The 15,308-nt window shown below is 40.8% G+C and overlaps 1 non-coding gene across 1 annotated transcript; it reads right to left on the reverse strand.

The window, feature by feature from the left end:
- Positions 1–13,562: 13,562 nt before the first annotated feature.
- Positions 13,563–13,670, reverse strand: LOC112704302 (small nucleolar RNA R71). The gene has a single exon (XR_003154934.1). It is a non-coding gene; the product is annotated as a small nucleolar RNA R71 (small nucleolar RNA).
- Positions 13,671–15,308: the final 1,638 nt, after the last annotated feature.

The raw sequence follows: 15,308 nt of genomic DNA on the forward strand, positions 1-15,308 counted from the left end.
AAAATGGAATCTTTATGTAGACGACTCTTCAAACAAAACCGAGAGTGGTGCAGGTGTGATAATAGAAAGTGATCAGGGAACCCAAATTGAACTCTCCTAAAAATTTGAGTTCTCTGCGTCAAACAACCAGGCCGAATACGAAGCATTACTAGCCGGTTTGAGGCTGGCTAAGGAGGTGGGAGTTCAAAAGCTTATCATCTTCAGTGATTCGCAAGTCGTCACCTCACAAATAGTAGGGAGCTACCAAGCTAAGGACTCCACCATGAAAAAATACCTGGACAAAACCAGGGAACAACTCAGACAGCTCGGGGAATATGAGGTCCGCTATATACCTCGAGAACAGAATGCTCGAGCTGATGCACTCTCAAAATTAGCCAGCACCAAATCAGGGGGCAATAATAGAAGCCTTGTCCAGGAAATATTGCAAAGCCCATCAATTTTGGAGGAAGAAAAGGTCCTAGCCATATCAAGCCAGGAGCAAAGATGGACAACCTCCATAATCAACTACCTTAAATCAGAGATACTCCCTACAAACAAGAAGGAGGCGAAGAGGCTAAAACAGGAGGCACAATACTACACCGTCAAAAACAACATCCTTTATAGGAGAGGGATTTCAACACCCCTGTTAAAATATGTGCCGACCTCCAACACAAAAGAGGTTTTGGAAGAAGTACACAGTGGCATGTGTGGCAATCACCTCAGAGCATGAGCTCTCTCCAAAAAAGTACTCTGAGCCAGGTTCTTTTGGCCGACCTTGCAAAAAGAAGTAGCCGAGTTCGTTAAGATATGCCCACCATGCCAAAAACATGCCAACTTCCACACCGCCCCACCAGAGGAACTCATCAGCATAACATCACCTTGGCCATTCGCAAAATGGGGACTCGACCTCCTAGGACCCTTTTCCCAAGGATCAGGATAACTCAAGTTCCTTATTGTAAGGGTAGATTACTTTACAAAATGGATTGAGGCAGAACCCCTAGCTAATGCCACGGCTCAAAAAAGTCGAAAATTCTTATACAGAAACATTGTTACAAGGTTTGGGGTTCCCAATACTATCACCACAGACAATGGCACGCAATTCACAGATGCAGGTTTTAGGAAATTGGTAGCTGACTTGAAAATAATGCACCAATTCACATCCGTAGAATACCCCCAGGCTAATGGACAACCAGAAGTTGCCAACAAAGTCATACTAGCCGGGTTAAAGCGGAGACTACAGGAAGCAAAGGGAGCTTGGGTTGAAGAGCTCCCACAAGTCCTATGGGCATATCGGACAACTCCACACTCCACAACGAGGAAATCACCCTTTCGATTGGCTTATGGAATGGAGGCAATTATCCCAGTAGAAATTGAAGAAGGATCCCCCAGAATGATCCATTTCAACAAAGAGGTCTACTCCCAAAACCAAAGGGAAGAGCTCGACCTGCTTCCAGAAATCCGAGAGTGAGCTCGGATCAGGGAGGAAGCGTTAAAACATCGAATGGCCTCAAGATACAATCAGAAAGTAGTCCGGCGAAGTTTTTCCAATGACGATCTCATCCTAATCCAAAATAACATCAGAACAGGTCGACCAGGAGAAAGAAAGCTAGCAGCTAACTGGAAAGGACCCTACCGAGTTACAGAGGTACTAGGAAAAGGCTACTATAGGGGTCCAAACTCGAGGGCAAGAGCTACCAAGGTCATGGCACGCCTGTAACCTAAGAAGGTATTATAGTTAAGAGGTAATAAAAGATCTTAGGACAAGGTGCACTCTTTTTCCTGAAAAAAAGGTTTTTTAACGAGGCACCAAGCCAAGATCTGCAAAATTACCTGACTTAGAAGGGTAAACACCCACATGTATATATTCTTTCCTATATGTCTATTTTTCTATTTGAATAAAGTTTTCCAGATTTTCTACAAAGTCTCTTTACCAAGGACAGAGCTACAGGTCGGCAAGGTGAAAACCAAATTCACCCCCAATCACGACAGAGCTACAGGTCGGCAAGGTGAAAACCAAATTCACCGCCTGATCACAACAAAATCGGCAAGATGAAAAAGTGACAAAAATAGATTAATGCAAGAAGTTATAAAAAGTAATCCATAGAAAGAGGCCTGACAGGGTCTGAGAAAAAATAGATTGCTAAAAATAATTTGGGAAGGACCGACATAAAGAAGTCGGACCAATCGACCAAAGCGACAAAAGTTATATAAAAAAGTAATCCATAGAAAGAGGCCTGACGAGGTCTGAGAAAAAATGGATTGTTAAAAATAACTTAGAAGGGACCGACATGAAAAAGTCGGACCCGACTGATCAAAGCGACAAAGTTATAAAAAGTAATCCATAGAAAGAGGCCTGGCCAGCCCTTATCAAAAGTGGATTACTAGAAATAAATTAGAAGGGACCGACATGAAGAAGTCGGCCCAAGCCGATCAAAACTACAAAGTTATAAAAAGTAATCCATAAAAAGAGACCTGGTGAGGTCCCACTAAAAATGGATTACTAAAAATAACTCGAGAGGGATCGACATGAAGAAGTCGGCCCAAGCCGATCAAAGTGACAGAATTATAAAAAGTAAACCCATAAAAAGAGACCCGGCGAGGTCCAAATAAAAAGGGATTACTAGAAATAACTTGAGAAGGTTTGACGAGAGAAATCGACCAAACAAGAAGGCGTGCGCTAGAAGGGACGCAGCTCGACCCAAAAAAGCCACGACCTCACCAAAATCAACTTACAAGTATTCTATGAGAATACTAAAAAGAATAGTTGAACAAAGCTAGCCTCAAAGGTCACTTCGACTAAAGCAGGAAATAAACAAACACAAAGGCAATCAAAAAAGGTCGGACAGCAAGACTCCAACACTCTAAAGATTTCTAGAAATGCCAAAAAGTTGCAAACAAACACATCAAGAAGAAACAAAGCTACTATAATAAAGACTCAGAAGGCCACCCGAGAGTCGACCTCAAGAGTTCAAAAGTGTTTGTTTTTCTAAATAAAGTTGCTAAGAAAAAGCAACTAAAATGTCACAGTCAAACAACTACAAGCTATAGAAAATAGAGTTCAAAGACCCACAAGCCGGGCAAAGAAGCAAATCAGAAACTACAAATGATTCAAAGACTCTCTAGTTCGTCATGTTCTGAGATGACGCCAGCGGCATCCTCTTTAGTGAAAGTAATAGTAGGGAGGTCGGGTGCTCCTTCTCCTCTCTCGACGTGATATACTTCTTTGAGGTGTCTTTTGCGAGATGATTTGGAGATTCCTCCTCCCGCAAATCCTCCATGTATCATGTGAACATGTCTCTCCGAGGTACGAGGTGGTCGTTCAGTTCGTCCGACCTCTTCGTCTCTTCTTCTCTTTCTGGGCTCATCTGTTTTACTGGCTAGGTACTGATCTAATCTCTCTTCTCTTTCCAACTTAGTTAACGTGGAAGCTAACGTGGAGAGAGCAATTGATCGACAACGTTAGTGACACTTACCTTTGTCACTAACGTTGGGATGAACACCTAAGAGCCACCATGAGCAACGTTAACTCCCACGTTAACTTTGTTAACGTGGAAGCTAACGTGGATAAAGAGATGATGAGCCAACGTTACTGACACTCACCTTTGTCACTAACATTGGAGATGGCTAGCATTACTACGTTAGAAGCCACGTTAACCTAGTTAACGTGGACTCTAACATGTGAAGTAGGGGCACATTGGAACGTTAGTGACAAAGGTAAGTGTCACTAACGTTCTCGAAGGATTGGCATCACTACGTTAGAAGCCACGTTAACCTAGTTAACGTTGACTCTAACGTATGGAGAAGGGGTGACTAACCACGTTATTGGGAAAGGTAAGTCCCAATAACGTATGCGAAGGACCAAGAGGCAACGTTAGTGGTCACGTTAGTGCCACTAACGTTGAAGTCAACGTGATCATATTTGGGTGAGAAACGTTAGTGAAAAAGGTGATTGTCACTAACGTTCTCGAACCCACACTTTCACTTAATGTTGACACCACTAACGTCCTAAGCCAAAGTCCCTGCCTACTTCACATTTTCTCTCTGCAAGCAAAGCTAAGCCCAATAAAGAGGATAACGGCTTCAAACTCAAGATCCAAGAGGCCCACACCCAAGATTTGAAGAACCAACTAGAAGATCAGAAGAGTAGTATATATAGGAGTACCTTTGAATTAGAAAGGGGTCGGAACTTTAGGGAGCCTTGGGCATAGAACTACTCTCTGTATTTACTTTCTCTGCAACTTCTAGTTTTACTTTCATGATGTATTCTGCATCTTTGTTTTCAATTTTCAGAGCTATAAACAACTAAACCCCTTTCATTGGGTTAGGGAGCTCTGCTGCAATTTGATGGATCAATATTAGTTTTCACTCTTCTTCTTCTTCTATCTTTTCTCTTGATTTTACTAGAAAGCTTTCAATTTTCATCCAATTGGGTAGTTATCTTGGAAAAGAAACTATTCATATTTGGATCTCTTCAAAACCTTGGAAGAGGAATGAAGAGATCATGCTAGAAATGCTTTCTCATGCTGGATCAAATTGGGTTTGGATGGATATGTGACTATAATCCTACCAATACTTGATTTGGGAATGCATGTGGTATAATCAGTGACCATACTTCATCTCTTCTCATGAGCAATTGACCAAGGAATTGGCTATTGATCAAGATTTGAGAGATTGGATTACCAAGGAATTGGAATTTGATCATTTAAGATTGCCAAGGAGATCAATGAATGCATTGATTGAGGAAGAGATGAAAATGAATTTGATCCGGAGAATGCAACATCTCCTAAGCCCAATGAACTCCCCATTTCTGATCTTACCCATTCTCTTTAATTTTTGCCATTTACTTTTATGAGCATTTCCCCATTCCCATTTAAGATTCTGCAATTTATTTTCTGCCATTTACACTCAGCTCTTTATTTCCAGCATTTACTTTTTCTGCTTTTTACCTTTCTGCAATTTAATGTTCTGCAATTCTCAAGTCAAATTCTGGTTCGCTCAACTAAAACATTCCTCTAATTAAAGTTGCTTGATCAAATCAATCTCTGTGGGATTCAACCTCACTCTATAGTGAGTTTTTACTTGACGACAATTCGGTACACTTGCCGAAGGGAGATTTGTTACTAGACGGATTTTCCACGCATCAGATCTGTTCAGTGTGGCATACTTCTCGGCATACTTCCACAAGAGACACCCAGAGAGGGGTATAGTTGTGGTATTTTTTAATCTTCTCTCCATGCTGACCTTCTTTTTTCATGGACTCTTTATCCTTATCTCGGGAGGAGTAAAAGGATCCAGATTTCGAGGTCTCTCCTAGTCAAGAGTTTTCCTCCATGTTGATGTATTTTTCTGCTCATTCTTGCACTTCATTCAAAGATGTAGGGTGTTTCTTTGATATGGATTGACTAAAAGGTCCCTCTTGTAGGCCATTGATGAGGCCCATAATGGCTGCTTCAGTTGGCAGAATTTGTATGTCCAGACATGCTTTGTTGAATCTTTCCATATAGTTGCGAAGACTTTCCCGATCTCCTTGCATGATCCCTAATAAACTTGGGGCGTGCTTGGTTTTGTCCTTCTGGATGGAGAATCTAGCGAGAAACTTTCCAGCTAAGTCGTCAAAGCTTGAGATGGACCTTGGGGGCAGGCTGTCGAACCACTTAATTGCCGTCTTCATTAAGGTAATTGGGAAGGCTTTGCATCGAATTGCATCCGAGGCATCGGTGAGATACATTCTGCTTCTGAAATTACTGAGATGATGACTTGGATCTGATGTGCCATCATATGGGGTCATGTCGGGAGCCTTGAAGTCCTTTGGGACCTTGGCTTTCATAATTTCTTTGGTGAATGGGTCTTGATCTTTGCGGGGGTTATCTTCGTGATTGGATCGAGTAGTCTTGGCTTTTAGATCTGCTTCAAGTTTCAAGAGTTTGTCTTCCATTTCTTTACGTCGCCTAGTTTTCCTTCGAAGGTCCTTTTTAGATTCTCGTTGGTACTCAGCCTCCTTTTTGAGTTGTTTGAGACGATCTTGTTGAGCTTGAAGTGCCTCCAAGATTTGTGTGTTTGGTGAGTTCTTGTCTCCGTTTGGTTGAGATGTTTCCTTTCGTGTAGTGTCCGTGTCCTTCTGCGGCATTCTATTTTCTAGATCCGAGTTGTGGTCGTTGTCAAGGTTGTCCGCCATGATGATGGGATGACTTCCAGGATCTCCGGTAACGGCGCCAATGTTCCGAGGGTTACTTGAAACTGTAGGTTGATCTCAGACGAGATCTTCTATACTGGTCGGAGCTGTTGTGTCCGACTTGATGATGGTGGTGCTAATCCTTCATCACTGGTGGGTGGTGGTACCTGCAAGGGACTCCGATGCTTAACTTAGCAAGGGTGTTAAGCAGGTTTTTTGTAGGATCAGAGTATGAGTTATACCTGGGTGCTCCAGTGTATTTATAATAGTGTAGAGTGACCTTCCCTTGAGACAAGATAGTTATCTTATCTTTATGTTTGAGTGAAGTTATCTTATCTTTAAGGGAACCGCCTTGATCCTTCTAGGCTTTGGGCTGCCTTTTAGATTTGGGTCGTGTTCTTCTGTTTGGGCCTTCTTGGGCCTCTGCAGCGGTTTGGCCGACCTCTTTCGTAAAGAGGTCGGGTAGTCCTGATCTGAACAGGTCAGTTGACTTATCATCAATTAGCTTGGGTCGTACAGCTCAGAGTCCAGCCAGTCAGACATGCCCTCGGGAACTTTGGAGGTCGTCTCGACAATATTTTTGCGATAAGACATGGGTCAACTAGTCCTACATTAAGAAAAAAGAAAAATGGGTTACTAATCAACAGCTCGGGCAAATAGGGATATATCTCAAACTAAAGCATACAAATGTTAGAAGTTAGAGACAACAGTGAAAGGAGACCCCAGGACTCACACCAAGGTCTAGGGGCATCCTTTGGAGGCAGTAACAGAGTAAGGATTCAGGAAAAATCTATAGTCTACGCTCCGACATCAAGAAAACATCCCTCCTTCAAACAGCGACACTCCCAAGAGAAAGCTGCAAAATCACAAAAAGACATTAAAGTTACCATCTTATCACAATTTATCAGCAAAAGAGATCCCGTAAAGGAAATCATCCATGCCATACAAAACATAAAGCTGGCGACAATCAAACATACAACGCAGAAATCATCAAGAAAGACCCAACCTTTTTGAAATCAACAGTCCACTACCTTAGACTACAAACAAAAAAAAGATCGAATCCTTCTCCGACAAAACGACAATTCATACAAATCGAAGAAACCCTCAAAAGCATGCATTACAGGCACAACAACGCAAAAGAGACTCAAAACTTCAGATGTTATCCACACAAAGATCAAAGCTCTTCATGATCAAGCAAACACAAATATAAAAAGGATGGCGTGAAAGAAAGAGAGGAAGATAAAAACCAACATGCAGCGAAGAGGGAACGATAAAGAGGCTGAAGCGACAAATAACGATCGTCTTCTCGAGAAAGGGAAAGGAAAGCACGAAAACACAGAAACAGAGGAAGTAAAGAGAAAGGAGAAAGTTGCAGTAAGCAAGGAGAAGAGAAACGGAAGAGAGAGGCTCTCTGAAAATTCAAAACGAAACGAGAAGAGGGAAGCAAAGGAAACGGCGAAGGAAGGAGTTATTGGGTTTTTAAAAACCCTCGCACATTCCCAAAGAAAGTGCAAAACGCGCGCTATAATAAAGAGAAACGTTCTGCATTTAAAGCTACTAATGAGAAGTTCTACAAAAGCCAATAAAGAATGCTCGAGCTCAGCTTTTCCAAAAGAGGTCAAAAGTCGGCCAAAAGACACGACCTCAGAAGAAAGACCAAGCTCAAGCAGGGGCACTGTTCATGCCCTAAGTCGAGTTGTTGGACTCGGGCTGATAGAAGACGAAGTCGACTGACTACTTCAGGTCAGAATCACCCGACCTCTTCCTAAAGACTTCGGCCAAATCACTACAAAGGCCCAAGTAGGCCCAAACAAAGGAACATGACCCAAATTTAAAGGCAGCCAGAGCCTAGAAAGATAAGGCGGTTCCCTAAAAAGATAAGATGACTTCACTCAAAGATAAGATAAGATAACTATTTTATCTCTAGAAAGGTCACTCCACACTATTATAAATACACTGGAGCACCCAAGTATAACTCATACTCTGATTCTACTAAAAACCTGCCTAAAGCACGTGCTAGCTTAAGCATCGGAATCTCTTGCAGGTACCACCACCCTCCGGTAATGAAAGATCAGTCACACCATCAAGTCCAACAAAGTCGGACACATCAGCTCCGACCACAATGGAAGATCTCGTCCAAGATCGACCTACAATTTCAGGTAACCCTCGGAACAGTAGCATAGCAAGGAATAAAACAAGATTTGTGGCTCAAGGGTATGATCAAGAGGAGGGAATCGACTTTGATGAGTCTTTTGCTCCAGTTGCAAGAATGGAGGTTGTAATATTGTTACTTGCCTATGCCGCTCACCAAGGGTTTAAACTATTCCAAATGGATATTAAATGTGCTTTCTTGAACAATATCATTGATAGAGAAGTATACGTGGCACAACCTTCCAGTTTTAAAAATAAAAATTTCCCAAGCCATAATTTTAAACTTTCAAAAGCTCTTTATGGTTTAACACAAGCTCTTAGAGTTTGGTATGAAAGACTTAGTTCTTTCTTATTGAAAAATAGTTTTCAAAGTGGTACCACAGATACAACTCTCTTCATTAAAGAATCTAATGTCATTTTATTCTAGTTCAAGTCTATGTTGATGATATTATTTTTGGCTTGGCTAATAAATCCTTGTGTGCTGATTTTAACAAATTAATGACTAGTGAGTTTGATTTGAGCATGATAGGAGAACTCACATTTTTTCTTGGACTCCAAATCAAACAAACTCCTAGTGGCACTTTTGTGCACTAAGAAAAATATGCCAAAAAGTTGGTTAAGAAATTTGGTTTGAAAAATGCTAAGCCAATGAACACACCAATGCATCCAAACTCTAGACTTGAAAAGGATGAAAATGCCAAGGATGTGGATGAAACTAGGTTTAGAGGGATGATCGATTCACTTTTGTATCTCACCTCATCTAGACCGGATATAGTTCAAAGTGTTGGAGTTTATTCTCGATTCCAGTCACAACCTAAAGAATCCCATCTTTTAGCCGTTAAAAGGATCATTAGATATATAAATGACACTTCTGATTTTGGCTTATGATATCTTAAATCTGATGAATTTGGTATATTGTGTTATTGTGATATAGATTTTTTTAGTGATCCAGTAGATCAAAGGAGCACATCTAGAATTTGCTATTTTCTTGGATATTCACTAAATGTGTGGTCTAGCAAGAAATAAGCCATTGTAACCTTGTCTACAGCTGAGGCTGAATATATTGTTGTATCTTCATGTTGTTCACAATTGTTGTGGCTGAAAACCCAACTTACATATCACAAATTGCAAGTCAATAGTATTTCCTTAATGTGTGATAATATGAGTTCAATAAAGAGTTCCAAAAATCCCATTCTGCACTCTAGAACAAAGCACATTGAAGTAAGATTTTACTCTATTAGAGAGCACGTTCAAAAGGAAAACATTGACATTCAATTTGTAAGTTTTGATGACCAACTTGCTGATATCTTTACTAAACCACTGTCTAAAGACAAATTTTGCAAGTTGAGAACTGCATTGGATATTATTTGTGCTAAATCCTTGAACTAATTTGATGATGAAGGTTTTTTGTGTGTTTTTATCTCTCCAATTGGCAGAAGACAAAACTAGACATATAATGAACCTTCTAGGTTTCCTTGGTCAATGATGAGCGGATAATTTGTATACTTTTTGGCATTGTTTTTAGTATGTTTTTAGTATGATATAGTTAGTTTTTAGTATATTTTTATTAGTTTTTAGTTAAAATTCACTTTTCTGGACTTTACTATGAGTTTGTGTGTTTTTCTGTGATTTCAGGTATTTTCTGGCTGAAATTGAGGGACCTGAGCAAAAATCTGATTCAGAGACCAAAAAGGACTGCAGATGCTGTTGGATTCTGACCTCCCTGCACTCGAAGTGGATTTTCTGGAGCTACAGAAGCCCAATTGGCGCGCTCTCAACGGCGTTGGAAAGTAGACATCCTGGGCTTTCCAGCAATATATGATAGTCCATACTTTGCCCAAGATTTGATGGCCCAAACTGGCGTTCAAAGTCACCTCAAGAAATCCCAGCGTTAAACGCTGGAACTGGCACCCAAATGGGAGTTAAACGCCCAAACTGGCACCAAAGCTGGCGTTTAACTCCAAGAAGAGTCTCTACACGAAATTTGCTTCATTGCTCAGCCCAAGCACACACCAAGTGGGCCCGGAAGAGGATTTTTATGTCATTTACTCATTTCTGTACACCTTAGGCTACTAGTTTCTTATAAGTAGGACCTTTTGCTATTGTATTAGAAATCTTTGGATCTTTATATCTTTTGATCACTTTAGATCTCTAGATCATCTTTGGACATTGTGTTCTTAGATCATTGGGAGGCTGGCCATTCGGCCATGCCTAGACCTTATGCTTATGTATTTTCAACAGTGGAGCTTCTACACACCATAGATTAAGGTGTGGAGCTCTGCTGTACCTCGAGTATTAATGCAATTACTATTGTTCTTCCATTCAATTTCGCTTGTTCTTGTTCCAAGATATCACTTGTTCTTCAACTTGATGGAGGTGATGATTGACGCCCATCACCATTCTCACCCATGAACAAAGTGACTGACAACCACTCTTGTTTTACAAGCATTTGAGGCTTAGTGAATATCTCTTGGATTCCTGATTGCACGATGCATGGTTGATCGCCTGACAACCGAGTGCTCGCCTGACAAACGAGCCAGCCATTCCGTGAGGTCAGAGTCTTCGTGGTATAGGCAAGAATTGATGGCAGCATTCAAGAGAATCCGAAAGGTCTAACCTTGTCTGTGGTATTCTGAGTAGGATTCAATGACTGAATGACTGTGACGTGCTTCAAACCTGTAACCTACTGGGCGTTAGTGACAGACGCAAAAGAATCACTGGATTCTATTCCGGTAGGGGAGGGAACCACACCGGTGATTGGCAGCACTGTGACAAAGTGTGTGCATTAGCTTTCACTGCGATGATGGGAGGTAGCTGCTGACAACAGTGAAACCCTACACGAGCTTGCCATGGAGAGGTAGCTGCTGAAGTTCCTACCAATGAATTACATAAGTATCTCTATCTTTATCCTTGTGTTATTTTCGTTCATCACCATTACCATTTGAGTTTGCCTGACTAAGATTTACAAGATGACCATAGCTTGCTTCAATACTAACAATCTCCGTGGGATCGACCCTTACTCACGTAAGGTTTATTACTTGGACGACCCAGTGCACTTGCTGGTTAGTTGTGCGAAGTTGTGTAATGCCATGGTATTGAGCTACCACGTTTTTGGAGCCATTACCGGGGATTATGAGAGTTGTGAAAAAGTATAGTTCACAACTTCGCCGTACCAAGTTTTTGGCGCCGTTGCCGGGGATTGTTCAAGTTTTGAGCAAGCTTTGGTAACATCAGTGCCAAGATCCGGCAACAACATCAAGTTTTTGGTGTTATTGCTCGGGATTGTTTAGGCTGGACAACTGACGGTTCATCTTGTTGCTTAGATTAGGTATTTATTTTTTCGAAATTCTTGAAGATGAATTCTAGAGTTTCATGATGATTTGTTGAAATCTGGCTGGCTGAGAAGCCATGTCTAATTTCATTGGACCGAGGTTTCAACTCATCACCACAAGAGCTTGTTAATTTTTATCAAATCTTGCTTTTGGAGCAGTGATCTGCTAAGGCTTGGCTGGCCTCTGGCCATGTCTAGTGTTTTGGACCGAAGCTTTCTTTGAAAGCTTGGCTGGCTGTGAAGCCATGTCTAATTCCTGGACCGGAGTCTTAGACTAGCATTGCACTGATTCCTGGAATTCTCATTAAGAATTTTGATACTTTTTTTTCACTTTATTTTCGAAAAAAAAAATTTACAAAATCATAAAATCCAAAAATATTTCTTGTTTGAGTCTAGAGTCTCATCATAAGTTTGGTATCTTGCATGCATTGTTATTTGATTCTTGTTGCATTTTGGTTTGTCCTTATTACTAAAAATCCAAAAATATTTTTAATTTGTGTCTTTTCAAGTCAATAATACAGAGAATTGAAGATTCAGAACATACAGCAGAGGAATTGCACAGAAAAAGCTGGGCGTTCAAAATGCCCAGTGAAGAAGGACAGACTGGCGTTTAAACGCCAGCCAGGGTACCTGGTTGGGCGTTTAACGCCCAAAAAGGTAGCATTTTGGGCGTTAAACGCCAGAATGTATACCATTCTGGGCGTTTAACGCCAGGATGGCTAAGGGAGGAAGATTTTGTTTTCAAATCAGATTTTTTCTAAGTTTTCAAAATCTTTTCAAAATCAAATCTTTTTCAAATCAATTTTCAATCAAATCTTTTTCAAAATTAACTCCTTTCCTTTTTCAAAGATACTTACTATCAATTAATGATTTGATTCAACATTTCAAGTATGTTGCCTTTTCTGTTGAGAAAGGTTTAATGATTGAATCATATCTTTTCTTGTTAGTCAAGTTTTTAATTTTCAAATCAAATCTTTTTAAAATGTTTTCAAATCATATCTTTTAAAATTGTTTTCAAATCATATCTTTTTAATCATATCTTTTTCAAAATGAGCTTTCAATCAAATCTTTTTGATTTCTAATTTCAAAGTCTTTTTCAAAAATCAGTTGATTTCTTTTCCATTTTCATTTTCGAAAATTAAGTGATGTTTTTCAAAAATGTTTTCAAATTTCCCACTTAATTTTCGAAAATCACTTCCCTCCTTCTCACATCCTTCTATTTATGGACTAACACTATCCCTTAATGCAAAATTTGAACTCCATTCTCTCTGATAAGTTCGAATTTTCCCACTCCTGTCTTCTACTCTTCTTTTCCTCTGACACCTAAAGGAATCTCTATACTGTGACATAGAGGATTCCACATTTTCTCGTTCTCTTCTCTATCTTATGAGCAGGAGCAAGGACAAAGGCATTCTTGTTGAGGCTGATCCTGAACCTGAAAGGACCTTGAAGAGAAAGCTAAGAGAAGCCAAAGCACAACTCTCTTTAGAGCACCTGACCGAATTCTTCAAGGAAGAAGAACACATGGCAGCCGAAAACAACAACAATGCCAACAATGCAAGGAAGGTGCTGGGTGACTTTACTGCACCTACTCCCGACTTCTATGGGAGAAGCATCTCTATCCCTGCCATTGGAGCAAACAACTTTGAGCTTAAGCCTCAATTAGTTTCTCTAATGCAACAGAATTGCAAGTTCCATGGACTTCCAATGGAAGATCATCATCAGTTTTTAGCTGAGTTCTTGCAAATCTGTGACACAGTCAAGACTAATGGGGTTGACCCTGAGGTCTACAGACTGATGCTATTCCCTTTTGCTGTGAGAGACAGAGCTAGAACATGGTTGGATTCTCAACCTAAAGAAAGCCTGGACTCTTGGGAAAAGCTAGTCAATGCCTTCTTGGCAAAGTTCTTTCCACCTCAAAAATTGAGTAAGCTTAGAGTGGAAGTCCAAACCTTCAGACAGAAGGAAGGAGAATCCCTCTATGAAGCTTGGGAAAGATACAAACAATTGATCAGAAAGTGTCCCACTGATATGCTTTCTGAATGGAGCATCATAGGTATTTTCTATGATGGTCTCTCTGAACTGTCCAAGATGTCTTTGGATAGCTCTTCTGGAGGATCTCTTCATCTGAAGAAGACGCCTACTGAAGCTCAAGAACTGATTGAAATGGTTGCAAATAACCAATTCATGTACACTTCTGAAAGAAATCCTGTGAACAATGGGACTAGTCAGAAGAAAGGAGTTCTTGAGATTGACACTCTGAATGCCATTTTGGCTCAGAATAAAATATTGACCCAACAAGTCAATATGATTTCTCAAAGTCTGTCTGGAATGCAAAATGCACCAAGCAGTACTAAGGAAGCTTCATCTGAGGAAGAAGCTTATGATCCTGAGAACCCTTCAATGAAAGAGGTGAATTACATGGGAGAACCCTATGGAAACACCTACAACCCTTCATGGAGGAATCATCCAAATATTTCATGGAAGGATCAACAGAGACCTCAACAAGGTTTCAATAACAATAATGGTGGGAGAAACAGGTTTAGCAATAGCAAGCCTTTCCCATCATCTTCTCAGCAACAGACAGAGAGTTCTAAGCAGAATACCTCTGACTTAGCAACTATGGTCTCTGATCTAATTAAGACCACTCAAAGTTTCATGACTGAAACTAGATCCTCCATTAGGAATTTGGAAGGACAAGTGGGTCAGCTGAGCAAGAAAATTACTGAACTTCCTCCAAGCACTCTCCCAAGTAAAACTGAAGAAAATCCAAAAGGGGAATGCAAGGCCATCAATATGGCCGAATTCTGGGAGGAAGAAGAGGCAGTGAACGCCACTGAGGAAGACCTCAATGGACGTCCACTGACCTCCACTGAGTTCCCCAATGAGGAACCTTGGGAATCTGAGGCTCAAACTGAGACCATAGAGATCCCATTGGACTTACTTCTGCCATTCATGAGCTCTGATGAGTATTCTTCCTCTGAAGAGGATGAGTATGTCACTGAAGAGCAAGTTGCTAAATACCTTGGAGCAATCATGAAGCTGAATGACAAGTTATTTGGAAATGAGACTTGGGAGGATGAACCCCCTCTGCTCACCAAAGAACTGGATAACTTGTCTAGGCAGCAATTGCCTCAAAAGAGGCAGGATCCTGGGAAGTTTTCTATACCTTGTACCATAGGCACCATGGCCTTCAAGAAGGCCTTGTGTGACTTAGGGTCAAGTGTGAACCTCATGCCCCTCTCTGTAATGGAGAAATTAGGGATCTTTGAGGTGCAAGCTGCAAAAATCTCACTAGAGATGGCAGACAACTCAAGAAAACAAGCCTATGGACTTGTAGAGGATGTTCTGGTTAAAGTTGAAGACCATTACATCCCTACTGATTTCATAGTCCTAGAGACTGGGAAATGCATGGATGAATCCATCATCCTTGGCAGACCCTTCCTAGCCACAGCAAAGGCTGTGATTGATGTTGATAGAGGAGAGTTGATCATTCAAGTGAATGAAGAATCCTTGGTGTTTAAGGCCCAAGGATATCCCTCTGTCTTCATGGAGAGGAAGCATGAAGAGCTTCTCTCAAAACAGAGCCAAACTGAGCCCCCACAGTCAAACTCTAAGTTTGGTGTTGGGAGGCCACAACCAAACTCTAAGTTTGGTGTTGAACCCCCACATTCA

This window comes from Arachis hypogaea, chromosome 7, assembly GCF_003086295.3.
Source record: "Arachis hypogaea cultivar Tifrunner chromosome 7, arahy.Tifrunner.gnm2.J5K5, whole genome shotgun sequence".
NCBI lineage: Eukaryota > Viridiplantae > Streptophyta > Magnoliopsida > Fabales > Fabaceae > Arachis > Arachis hypogaea.